Source organism: Pseudopipra pipra, chromosome 1, assembly GCF_036250125.1.
Source record: "Pseudopipra pipra isolate bDixPip1 chromosome 1, bDixPip1.hap1, whole genome shotgun sequence".
NCBI classification, from domain to species: domain Eukaryota; kingdom Metazoa; phylum Chordata; class Aves; order Passeriformes; family Pipridae; genus Pseudopipra; species Pseudopipra pipra.
The window spans coordinates 31,308,095-31,321,520 of record NC_087549.1 but is presented as its reverse complement, the minus strand read 5'-3'; the positions used below and the strand labels follow the sequence as shown (position 1 = coordinate 31,321,520).

The following is a 13,426-nucleotide window of genomic DNA, read 5'->3' as shown; positions in this document are numbered from 1 at the left end:
TGGGATACGGAAATTCTATCTAACTCTTGATATGCAATTTAAAAAATATTACAAACTCTGAATAAATTTTCCTCTTTAGTATTTGAATACAGATGATTTAAATGTATAGTCCTATTTCCATCAAAATCAGATGTCAAAAATTGTTAGTTATATCAACTTGATTTTCTTACTGTTCTGATTGTACAGTCCATTTTTGTCATGGACCAGTGGCTATATAGTACATCAGCTGACTGTATGTAATAAAGGGTAACAGGCCTGGACATTGTTGATGTTAGAGCAGTAAAAAGCAGTGACCATAAATACTTAATCAACAGGAACATCAATGAGAAAGTCTGTATGTAAGTAATAATCATATAACATATAAAATGTTACTCAAAGAACTTAAGCTCTAATTTGGACTTAATCTGTCCCATACTATGGTGAGATTTCTGTTTATTTAGTAATATAAAACCTACTTGTAATCAAACTTTTTACAGTTCTTGAATTACCTTTTTATAAAGGTTATGTATTATATAAGCATTATATGACTAAATTCATTCTCTTGCTCTTTTCAAGTAGATGGGCAAAAAATTCTGTTGATACATAAGTTTTAGTCAAGCAAGTATTCAATTAAATTTGAAAAAGTGGATTTATATTACTGATTTTGAGATCCAGATGCAATTATAGATCAAGCTTTAATTTAAAAACTGAAAGTATCTTTTTATATATGAATTACACTACAACTCCATATAGATTCATATTTCCAAAAACTCATAACTGCAAGTATGGCTGAAGTAAAACAAATCTTTGACAGTATATATTGTCTGAAAAATAACGAAATAGTTGTTTGCATTAGTTATTTTCTATAAATATTCACTCCACAGAATGAAAGTTTACTTTTTTTTCTTCTTTTTTTTTCTTGCATCTAGAAGAAAAATTAGTATCTAAGCCATGGCTCTCAACATGATGCACAAATAATCCTGAACAGGAGAAAGAGTTAAAAAAAGTCTTCTACAATTATTAAAAAAAAAATCCAAAGCTCTTACAACATGGAGAGAGGTATGTAATCTTACACTTGCTTCTAATTCTGCTGCAATCAAGGTATTCTCTGAGTGAAACCATGTTTTAAGTCTTAAGGATTTTAGAAAATGCAACTGGTCCCTATTAACACAATATAACAATTTTAAAGAAGTGCAACTGCCAAACATGATCATTTTTTGTTTACATAGTGCTCATTTCTAAACTATGGGAGAATGCCGAGGGAGGCTTTCTTTACCTCTCATTTTCTGTACACTTATTCTTACTAAAAGTTTATACCAACTCTTTAAAGGTTGCTGTTGTAAAACTACAAGGAACTCATAAAGAGGTTTAGGAATTTCAGATTTAAAATCTTATTGGTATCTTCATTATGTTAAAAGACTTTGAATATGAAAGTTAATTTTGCACATTTGATATTCCTCTTACAATTAAACATTCAAATTAGAGTAGTTTTCCAGTTTTTCTCTTATACAGCGAGGATTTTATGCATTTATATTAAAAGAGAAATTCCTTGGATGAGAATTGAAATGCATGTTTATCCTATTGGAGTCTATTTTAGAAAAAGCAAACAGGATTTCAGTATGCCTAAGGTAGTTTTGGTTTTGTATTTCAGGGGGGTGGTGGGCGAGGGGTGCGGGCAAGGCTTTGGTTAGTGTTTTATTCTTGTCTCACATTCCATAGTATGAATCTTTGACCAACATTGTAATTATTAAAAGTTTATATCTGTTATACAAGCCCAGTATTTGACTCAGTGCCTTGTAGCAGCATATACAGAAAATAAGAAATTTTCATCTCAAATCAAGTTCTCTAAGCTTTCAGAACTTTGTTCATTCTTTATGAGATCCTTTTAATCTCTTTACAAAGCTTGTTAGGAGGTAACACAGCACATCTACCATCTTACTGATTCAGTTTAGAAGGGCAGGAACCATGTTCCATAGGTGTTACTATTGATGCTGAGTAATTCGAAATGTTTAAATTAATTCGTGTGTACGGCATTATTTGGTCATCTTTCAGGTGCAGTTGTGGTTTTGAAACCAGGACATGGAGTAGGCCAGGATCGGGCAGCTGATGCTCACAGGTTACTTAGAAGATAACTGAGCTCAGTGTAGCTTTGCAGTAGATTACTTGGGTTTCTGATAGCTACAACACAATCTTGAAAGTTGAAAATATGGATGGGGTTAGTTGGTACTGTTAACAGAAAGCCACTGTAATTGAGGGGAAAGAACAGCTACTTTAGTCTTGTCTATCTTACATAAAAATACCCCAAAACAGTTTTAGTAGAACAGTAGTTGAGAAATTTGAACTTTTAGCTTTTGAGTGATTTTTTTTTTTTATGCAAATAAGATTTTTTTCGATTTCTTGTAATGTCCTACTTATTTTTGTGATTCAGGGCTGCAGTCTTTTTATGTAGGCTGCAAACATCAGCACATAGAGCTAATATTAGGTAAAATCAATTAAAAAATGCAGTTAAGACCACACTTGAGTCTTGTTTAATTTGTTAATCATAGTAGGGTCTCTATCTTGAAAATTATTTTCTTATAGTAAGGTAGACATTTGATTTTATGCGGAATAAAAACTAGCCTGTACTTTCTTTTTAAATTTGTTGCTGCCTGTTTTTGCTCCATGCCCTGTTGCATGCAGAAAGTGAAATCCACAGGCCTGTAGTGGAGGAAGCTAATATTGTCTGTGTCTTTCACTGCTGGCTGTTACAAAAATCAATACAAAAAACTTATGAGCATTCTCTGTACCCAATTCAATAGAAAATATGTCCCATTTCTGCAGCTTTTGCAGCATTGTTTGAGGTTCCAGGGCATGAAGGTCTGGACATACATTTTATTGAATCAGATCCTCAGTAATGTCTTCATATATATTTAAAGAAAACTCAGAAGGTACACAGTGAAATAAACAGTGATAATCATACAAGTTGGTGGTTACACCAGAAAGCTTGAGTCAGGATGTGAAGACTGAAATCTGTTTGGCTAGCAGCAGTTTCTCCTGCAAAAATATTTTATTTCTAACATAAAGTCTACTATATCTGGTTGTATCATCTTCAAAGAACACAAACATAGTGCCTTTGGCACTGCCTAATTTTAAAAATATATACCCACCAATAAACCAGTAAGAGATGCTTTAATAAAAGTCAGCATGGTTAGAAGTTTTATCTTGCCAACTTTACCAGAACATGTTCCTCCTTCCTTCCCTCCCCCCCCCCTTTCTGTTTGATGCATTCCTTAAATATTTAAAAATATATTTTAAAGTATTCTTATTTCTAAAAGTCTGATTTTTGTCAGTTCCATAACTATATGGAAGTGCCTGGAAGATATATATGCAGTCTGAGAGAAAGCAGTTGGCTTATGATAAACATAAGATGAAAGTGATGCTTCTAGGCAGAGATTCAAGGAAATTTCTGGAAGGCCATCCTCCCTGTCAGCTGAAGACATCAAAACATTCAGCTGGGAAGGAAGTTCTTATTTCTTTTCATTGTCTTTATACATACTTAATGTATTCAGCAGCAGTATTTTGTGGAAAATTGTCTTCTGCATCCTCATCTGCATGGACTGAGGCAAAAATTTGTAACACTTTTAATGGTTGAGTAGGAATAATGACTTCAAAGATGTTCTCATTGGCAAACATTGGGAAATTGATACCAAGTCTAGTCATAGCCACAACTGATGTGAGAGATATACTGTTGTGATTTGTTCACATAAAATCTGGTGACTATATTAAAAAACCTGTAAATTTGTCTTGCCTTTGCAATAGCCAAGTAGAAGTTCTGAAGAAGCAGACATTGTAACTTCAGACAAGCTGAGAATCCCAATTCTATCACCACTTGCCATGGATCTTCATTTTCGGGATGCTTCATTAGGTCATATTGCTGATGTATAAAAGTACAGTTCAGCTTCAAGAACTAAAGAAATTTGTTGACATCTTCTAGATTTATTTTAATAGTACTACCAATACTGTCAATAATTATGTGTATTTGAAGTTAACTTCCCAAGAGAGATCTATTTGACAGTATTAAAAAAACTCATAGAATGTAAATGTTTTAGAGCTAGCGAGGTCCCCTTGCTAAGGGCTAATAAAATATTCAGGCATTCAGTAGTGAAGTAAAAATGCTTTATTTTTTGATATATTTTTCAACATATTTAAGGAATTTTAAAAACATAAACGTTGTTTACAGGTGTGGTTTTTTGTATGTGGATTATTTTTATTTCTTGGTGCGCTATTTTTTCCTTTTGTCCTGTTGAAATACTTGATCACTAATGCAAAGGCAACGTTTCACAGAATCACAGAACATGTCAAGTTGGAAGGGACCCACAAGGATCATTGAGACCAACTCTCAAATCTGCACAGGACCATCCCCAAGAGTCACACCATGTGCCTGAGAGTATTGTCCAAATGGTTCTTGAACTCTGGCAGGCTTGGTGCTGTGACCACTTCCCTGGGCAGCCTGTTCCAGTGCCCAACAATGCTCTGGGGGAAGAACCTCTTTCTGATGTCCAACCTAAACCTCCCCTGACACAACTTCAGGCCATTTCCTTGGGTCCTGTCGCTGGTTACCTCACAGAAGAGATCAGTGCCTGCCCCTCCTCTTCCTATCATGAGGAAGTTGCAGACTGCCATGAGGCTTCACTTCAGTCTTCTCTTCTCCAGGCTGAACAGACCAAGGGATCTCAGCCACTCCTCATATGACTTCCCCTCAAGGACATTCACCATCTTCATTGCCCTCCTTTGGACACTCTCTAGTGGCTTAATATCTTATTGTGGTGCCCCAAAACTGCACACAATATTCAAAGTGAGGCCACACCAGCGCAGAGCAGAGTGGGACAATCCCCTCCCTCAACAGGCTGGCAATGCTGTGCCTGATGCACCCTGGTCAGCAGCAGGGTGGTCAAACAGCCAAACAGGCTGCCCAGAGAGGTTGTTGAGTCTCCTCCTAACTGGAGAGGGTTCTGGGCAATCTGCTATAGCTGAAACTATGTGAGCAGGGGGATTGACACTTGGTGATCTCCAGAGAGATCACCAACTTCCAACTTCCACTATTTCATGATTTTTCTACTCAGTTACTATAAACATCCAAACATAATTCATGCTAAAATTTATCAGATATTTAGTAACTGTGATTTAAGGAGAGTGCATGTAAAGATGTCATACCATCTGGTCTATGTGTTTTGGAAGTAAGTTAAATAGGAATTTTTTTGCGTTCTACATAAAATGAACTCTGATTACTTTACCTGTAGCTAATGAAGAAAAACAGGTTGCTATTTTTAGGAGATTTTTTTAAACAATCTTGGTGTCCATCTGGAATTTCTGAAGAAGTATACAAGTAGTTAACTTCATACATATGAAAAATTTTTCAGATAAAGTTTTTGTCTACAAAATTATGTGACTTAACCCAGGCAATTAGCAAAAGTATCAGTATTAACAGTTGTTCCAGTAGGGATAATATAGTGGAGACATCCCTCTTTGAAGAATTCATTCATTCTTCCTGGATTGGGGTCCTTAGATACACAGACTGTTTCTTTAGTTACAGTTGGAATCACACAAATAGAAAGGATCTCTTTAAAAACCATTACTGTTTTTTTGCCTATTACCATTGCCGCCAATCATTCTCTATTATTCTTTCTCAGGGCTATCCTTTCTAGAGCTTTTCTTGTCCCTGGCAATCCCTGTGTTTTATTTTCTCAGTTCAGCACAATGTCACAGAATTTCATGTTGTCCCTTGTCAGTCCCCAGAAAATCTTTGCAAATGCTCCAAGACTGACATATGTCTGTCTTCTGGGTGGTGGTTGTTATTGTTTTGCCAATTCTCAATAAAATGGAAGATAATTGTCTCATTTAAGTTCTTCATTAGTGTCCACTCTAAGAAACCTGTGGTGTCTAATGGCATCACAAAAAATGTGAATGTATATAATACAGGACTATTTCTTATTCATAGTATGTTTATAATGTAATATATTTCAAGTGCAGTAGGCGAAGTACTCTGTGATAAATTTAGCCTTCTTTTGTTATGTGATTTTTTTTTAGAGTTATTCAACCAAATTTTATGTGACTATATTGCAACCACAGGATTGTTTGTGATCTGATTATGGGGATTATCATATTGTAAGTATAGGAAACTTCAGCTATTTTGATTGGTTACATATGCCATAACTTTTGTTTCCATCCGCAGATCGCATAAACAACACTTGCAGAAACTTGAAATTATTTTGGTTTCGAACACTCTTCATTATAATTTTAAATATTATATTCAAAGACAAACATCATGAATATAGTTTTGAAAATATTAAATTTTAATTTGAATTTTTACAGTAGACTTCCGAAAAAGTTTCATTATGGGCTTTAATAGAAATCGTTCATTAAGTAAACTGTAACTTTTTTGTAAACATATATATTTTGATTTTTCTGTACAGACATATTTTTATTTGTATTCTATACAAGAATTTAAATGAAGAAATTTTTATTGAGTTTAATTATTATTATTGCTCAGCCAGCACAATGTTTCCACAGCTGAAACATTGCATCAATTTATCCAGACATTAATTCTAGAAAGCAAATTTTAGTAGTCAAAAAACCATTTTTTCTAAAACAGGCAATCTAATACAGGAAAAGAACATCTGAAAGTACTTATCTGTGTGAATTATGCTATTTATTCTTCATATAGACACTGTGTGAATTCATTGTTTCCCATAACTGTATGATGTGCATTATCTGCAATAATAGAAAATAGGTGAAAAACAACAGCTAAACATCTATACATTTCAGAAGCTATCTAGATATGCTACACTTTGTATTTTACTTGTACATTATTTATATATTTATGAGAGTCTTGTTCACATTGTAGTTGTGTACTGGACAGATATTTCTGCCTTCTGGTAATAATATGATACCATTTCCAATAGTAAAAAATAGAAAAAAAAATCCAGGCACATCTGAAGCTTGCCTGGTAGATGTGTATGTCCTCTAACTATGGGAGTGCACACATTGAAGTAACACTTTATGAAACCACACTTCAGAGTGCAACCTGAAAAATCAAATGTTGCGGTGTGCCAGAAGAAGCAAGTGTGAACAAATTGACTAGTGTATCTCCTCTTTACCAGTTTAGAAGTCCACTCCTAAGAGATTATTTTGTTTGGAACTATTTGTTTGCACTTTCTATGGCAAAGTATTGTTTTTGCTGTGATTGATGATTCTTTTGTTTTATCACCTTTTTGGTTTTACACCTTATCACTTACCACTGTGTCTTTCCTCTTGTAGTTAATGTAAAATTAAAATGGCTAAGGTGCCTCTAACATTGAAAATAATACTAAATACCAAAAGGTAGTAGCAACTTTCATATGATCTTCTGCATTAATCCCCAGTTTTTGTCAAAGAAAAGCAATATGTTTTTTAAAGAATAATTTTCAAGAGCAGACTATGCAGTCAAGTTACCTAATTGATTGGAGAATTTTTCATTTCAATTATGCCCTTGAAGTCAGTGATGCCTGGAATGCCCCTCAGACCATGTCATGGGTGCTCTAGTAAAGATCTATCGTTAGATCAATTACTAAAAGCAATGGAACATCTGATCCTACCCTTGAAATTAACCAGGAAAAGTAGGTCAGCACACCTTCAGCTGACACAATGAAGTATTATGCTCTCAATGACCCAGGAAGGAAAGCACTAATGATTGATGGGAAGAGATATTTAAATGAGAAAGTTGAAGCACACTAGAATTAAGAACGTCAGAATGATCAAGCAACTCTAGACACCCAAGTGCCTTCAGATAACAGCAATTTTAGCTAAATCTTATGTGAGTTTATTCCCCTTAAAACAGCAGTCATATTTATAAAGAAATTACAAAGGATTTAGGCTTCAAAGATCCAACAGTCTTTCCAGATGGTAGCCTTTTCTTTCCTTATTGTTCTATGTTTTCTAATAACACTTTTACCTTTCATTAGTTATCATAATCTCTATATGTGATAAAAAGGCTGTTACCATCTCTTCTGAGCAGTTAAAACCACTAAAAAAATGTGTCAGAAAGAATTATGCAGGCTATCGCTGACATAAGATTTAAGAAAACCTTTTTGAGTGTGCTTCGGAGGTATTCTTTGAGTAAAAAAACTAATTGAGAAAATTAACAAAAAAATTGTGGTAATGCAAGAATATCAGAATGATATGTAAGTAACTTTAAATTATTCCATGGTCAAGAGCTCAGCATTTATTTATAAACCACTTAGAACAACTTTTTTGGTTGCATGTAGGTAGCAGTGCAGCCTAACAGTACTCTTGGGAAGGCATCATAGATGAGCTATATAGTTTCTCTCTTTAATTTCCATTGTAAATTAAAATGGACCATACTCGCAAGAAATAGACTTTGAGGGAAGACATTACACGTGTTCAAATGTGTGATTCAAATGTGAGTTGATGCCAGTCAGGCTCACCCCAATCCCTGGAAAGGCGATGGAGTGCCTTATTCTGGAGGCCATCTCTATCCATGTGGATGACAAAAAGGTTACGAGGAGTAGTCAGCAGGGATGCACTAAATGTAAATCATGATTGACGAAACTGATTTCCTTCTATGGTGAACCAATTACCTGAATAGATGAGGGGAGAACAGTGGATATTGACTACTTCAAATGCAGCCAGACTTTTGACATGGTCTCTCAGAGCATCTTCATAGGCAAACTCAGCAAATGTGGACTGGATGAGTGGACAGTGAGGTGGATTGAGAACTGGCTGAATGGCGGATCCCAGAGGGTTATAATGAGTGGCACAAGGTCCAGCTGGAGTTCTGTCACTAGTGGTGTCCCCCAAGGTTCAATATTGGGCCCAATAAGGTTTAACTTATTAATGAAGTTGAGGGGGTGTGTGGATCTGTTGGAAGGCAGGAGGGCTCTGCAGAGGGACCTGGACAGGCTGGAGAGTTGCACTGATTCCAATAGGATGAGGTTCAACAAGGCCAAGGGCCGGATCCTGCACTTTGGCCACAACAATCCCCTGCAGCACTACAGGCTGGGCACAGAGTGGCTGGAGAGCAGCCAGACAGAGAGGGACCTGGGAGTTTGGATTGACAAGAAGCTGAACATGAGCCAGCAGTGTGCCCAGGTGGCCAAGAAGGCCAATGGCATCCTGGCCTGGATCAGGAACAGTGAGGCCAACAGGTCCAAGGAAGTGATTCTTCCCCTGTACTCAGCACTGGTGAGGCCACACCTTGAGTGCTGTGTCTGGTTCTGGGCCTCTCAGTTCAGGAAGGATATTGAGGTGCTGGAGCAGAGAAGAGTAACAAGGCTGGTGAAGGGACAAGTCCTATGAGGAGAGGCTGAGGGAGCTGGGATTGTTTAGCCTGGAGAAGAGGAGGCTCGGGGAGACCTCATCCCTCTCTCCAACTACCTGAAAGGAGGTTGTAGCCAGGTGGGGGTTGGTCTCTTCTCTGACTCAACCAGCAGTAGGACAAGAGAGCTGCGCCAGGGGAGGTTTAGGTTGGATATTAAGAAATATTTTACAGGGAGAGTAATCAGCCATTGGAATGGGCTGCCAGGGAGGTGGTGGATTCACCGTCCCTGGAGGTTTTTGAGATGAGACTGGATGTGGCACTTAGTGCCATGGTCTAGTAACCATGGCACTAGGGTGGATCAAGGGTTGAACTTGATCTCAGAGGTCTTTTCCAACGTGGTTGATTCTATGATTTTATGTTTCTATGAATGACTTGGATGAAGGGGTAGGGTGCCTCCTCAGGAGGCTCATTGATGACGCAAAGCTGGGAGGGTTGGCTGATAGACCAAAATGTTGTGCAGCCCTTCAGAAGGACCTCAATAGGTTGGAGAGATGGGCAGAGAAGAACTGTCTGAAATTCAAGAAAGTTAAATGCAGGGTCCTGCACCTGGGGGAGAAGAACCCCATGCACCAGTACAGGCTGGGGGATGACCTGCTGGAAAGCAGCTCTGCAGAGAAAGAACTGGGGGTCCTGGTGGACAACAAGCTGTCCATGAGCCAGCAGCATGTTTTTGTCACCAGGAAAGCCAATGGTATCCTGGGGTGTATTAGGAAGAGCATGGCCAGTAGGTTGAGGGAGGTGATCCTGCCCCTCTACTCAGCCCTGATGAGACCATATCCGGGCCTCACATCAGGCCCAGCTGTGTCCTGTTTTGGGCTTCTCAGTAAAAGAGAAGCATGGAGCTCCTGGAGCAGCAGAGGGAAAAAAAGGTTGATCAAGGGACTCTTACAAGGAAAGGCTAGAGAGTTGAATCTGTTTGGCCTTCAGAAGAGATTGACTGAGAGGGGATCTCATTAATATCCATAAGTATCTGAAGGGAGGGTGTTAAGAGCATGGACTCAGGCTCTTCTCAGTGGTGCCAAGCAATAAGACAAGAGTCAATGGGCAGAAACTGAGGCACAGGATGTTCCATCAGAATGTGAGGAAGAACTTACTGTGAAGGTGACTGTACAGTGGAACAGGTTGCCCAGAGTGGTTGTGGAGTCTCCTTCATTGGAGATATTCAAGCACAGTCTGGATGCAATCCTGTGCAATGTGCTCTAAGATGAACCTGGTTGAGCAGGGAGGTTGGACCAGATGACCCATTGTAGCCCCTTCCAACATGACCCATTCTGTGATACTGTGAAATCATTGTTTAAAGTCTGTGGAAATCTTTGTCTATAAAGACAGAAGGGTTTCATGATTGCTTTCTAGATCAATAGTGTTACAGATTATGGAATGCCTTTCCCAAGATTTCTGGGATAAACACCCGAAAAAAAGGAAAGGTGAAGGATCTTGTCAGTCTCTTAACAGACAGACAGATTTTTTCTTGCTGAATCTGAAAAGGAAACTATACTTGCACTTACCTTTTCTATAATTCATTCAAAGACTCAGAAAACAGTACCTTGAGTAGCCAGGGATTTTAGTTAGTTAATGTTGAATTTGCAAATTTGGGGCTCAATTGTTTTCAGTTAAAGTGACCTAGTTTTTGTGTTCGGCAATTAAAGGCACACCTGTCACAGGATATTTATAATTTAGAACTAGAAGTTTATTTACTGCATCAACTCTTTCTTGGACTACTAAAAAGAGAATTTACAATGTGCTGCTTTTCTAAATAATCTTCTATTGAGGGAAACATTACTTCCTTCACTGAACATTTCAAATGGGTATATAAGAAATATGAAACACCTGCACAGAAGATTAAACTGAACGTCCTAGAGCTTGAATGACTCTTGGAGCTGAATGTACCTTTTTTTTTTAATGAAAATGTGTAACTTTGATGCTAGTCATTACAAGAATCTGCTGTGAAATTGTTCAAGTTTATGGTGTTACACTGACTGGAGTAGAGTGGACAGGGAGTCCAGAGCACGAGCAATGAGAGTGCTTCAATGTACTTCAATGTTCAGTGTAGACAAAAGTGATTGTGAGCGTAACTACCTGTTCCTTATTGCATTTTCATCTATGCTTTAAGTTTTATCTAAAGGCAAATCTTCAGTTTGAGAAATAGCTGGGGCAACTGATTTATTTTCTCTGTCAAGCCCTATTAACTGCAACCTAAAGAATAATTGTTTTCTCAGGCTATGATTTTAGTTCTGCTGGATATAACTGAAAAAATTTTACACTGGGGTGTTTCCACCATTTTACTTCTCCTTAGGTCCTTGGCCCTTAATAAGGCAAATCATGTGTTAGTGGACTTATTTTCTGTATCCACAAAAGATGTCAAAACTTGGAAAATAATTCCAATTCACAATGGCAAAAATTCTGAAATCTCTTATAATTTTTTTTTCATATCTGGTGTACTATGATTTAATTTCTCTTTTACTAGACTTCTATGCTCACATACTTTCCTCTTCCTCACATACTGATGAAAACTAGCAAAGCTTTCTGTACCTGAACTTAAATAAAGAACAAAAAATCACAGTGGTGCTGCTGCATGTTTGTGAACATACTGTGGTGATAAGCCACAGTTATTTTACGTAGGCCACATGGAACTCCTTATTCTATTTGAAGAACACCCTGTGAAATTAGCTTTGCTTGACGCGCTTAAAACATTCAGTGTCAGCCTATTAATTTATATTACTAAATAAAACACATTAGAGTGATCAAGGTAACAACTCTACCTGCTCATCACTGAGGTAAGCAGGAATATCCCTATATTAAACCAGGTTTAAGCCTCTCCCCTGAAAGGAAATTTGCCTATTTAAGGTGTAAAAAGCTCTTAGCTTTCACAGTTGGTATCTTCTTAAAAAGCACAAGACACTGTTGTTTTAAGATAAGTATTTAGGCAACCTCAGTCTGTAATATTATTAATAAGGGGGAGAAATTGACTTCAAAAATAGCATACAGAAAAAGAGCCTTCCTGAAGAAGGTATATTTTGGGATTAGAAAGGAATATTTCTGGATCGTTTGGTTTTTTGTTTTGTTTGGGTTTTTTTTAACAAATTAATTTTTAAACAAATTTCAAGCAAAACATATCTTTCTAGTGAAATTTTTGTGTTCGGATTATTTGCCTGATTATTTGCCACAAAATTGTCATCTAGAAATTATGATTTGGTTTGAGGTTTGTTGGGTCATGTTTAAAAACATCAACAAAATGTGTAAGAAGCACTACAAAGATCAGTTTGTAATTAGGAATGGTGTGCTTGGAGTGCTGATTAATTTCAGGCAATTATTTCTGAGTACACTGGATATAGCAGAGTTTTTTAGTATAATTAGATTTTGAATGCCAAGGCTGTGATCAATAAGAATTAAAAGATCATTTTCTAAAGCTATATTTATACAATTTATACAATCACTTTTTCTTTCCTTTAAATATCTCAAAGCCTAAGGCATAAAAATTGTCAGGATTCTATGCTAGTACTATCATATACTCTACTTTTCTGCGTACTTTATATAATAGTTACTTAATCTTTTTAATTTTCCATGTAAAATAAAGTTTGTTGGTATTTAGTTCATTTGTATTTAGTTTAGCAGGTGTCAATTTAATTAATAATCATCCAAATGACATTCTAGATTTGCTTTGGATAGCAGTTCAATGCATTCTATTGATTTTTGTATTATTGGACTCAATGTTGTCATCATTATTACTGTGTGCCATGTTTCAGGCAGGATTTGAATTAACCAGCAGTATTTCAGGATAGGGAGTTTTTGTCTTTCAGCGTGGAAATTGTATTACTGTTCAGCAAGAAACTATTTTCTATATCCTTTTGGGGTATTTTGTAGCTTTTAAAAAAAACAACATTATGTATTAAAAGTACTCAAAACAAAATGCTTCAAAATGTTTTTGGCTTATTTATGTACCAGGATTTTATTTTTTTTAAAGCCCTACTACATTTTTTTCAGACTATAGTAATAATGTGATGCTACCTAGGATTTTAACATGAGGACTGAGGTTGGACAGTTGTTGTGTGGATTAAACTTTATTTTCTCTACAGTAAAAGCAGCACACTATTC

The 13,426-nt window shown here is 36.6% G+C and overlaps 1 long non-coding RNA gene across 1 annotated transcript in view; it reads left to right on the top strand.

Annotated features, from left to right (window-relative positions):
• Positions 1–912: 912 nt before the first annotated feature.
• Positions 913–13,426, top strand: part of LOC135416597 (uncharacterized) — a 45,129-nt gene continuing 32,615 nt past the window's right edge. Inside the window, exon 1 of the long non-coding RNA XR_010431627.1 lies at positions 913–1,038. This is a non-coding gene — a long non-coding RNA (uncharacterized LOC135416597). The remainder of the gene's footprint in view (positions 1,039–13,426) is intronic.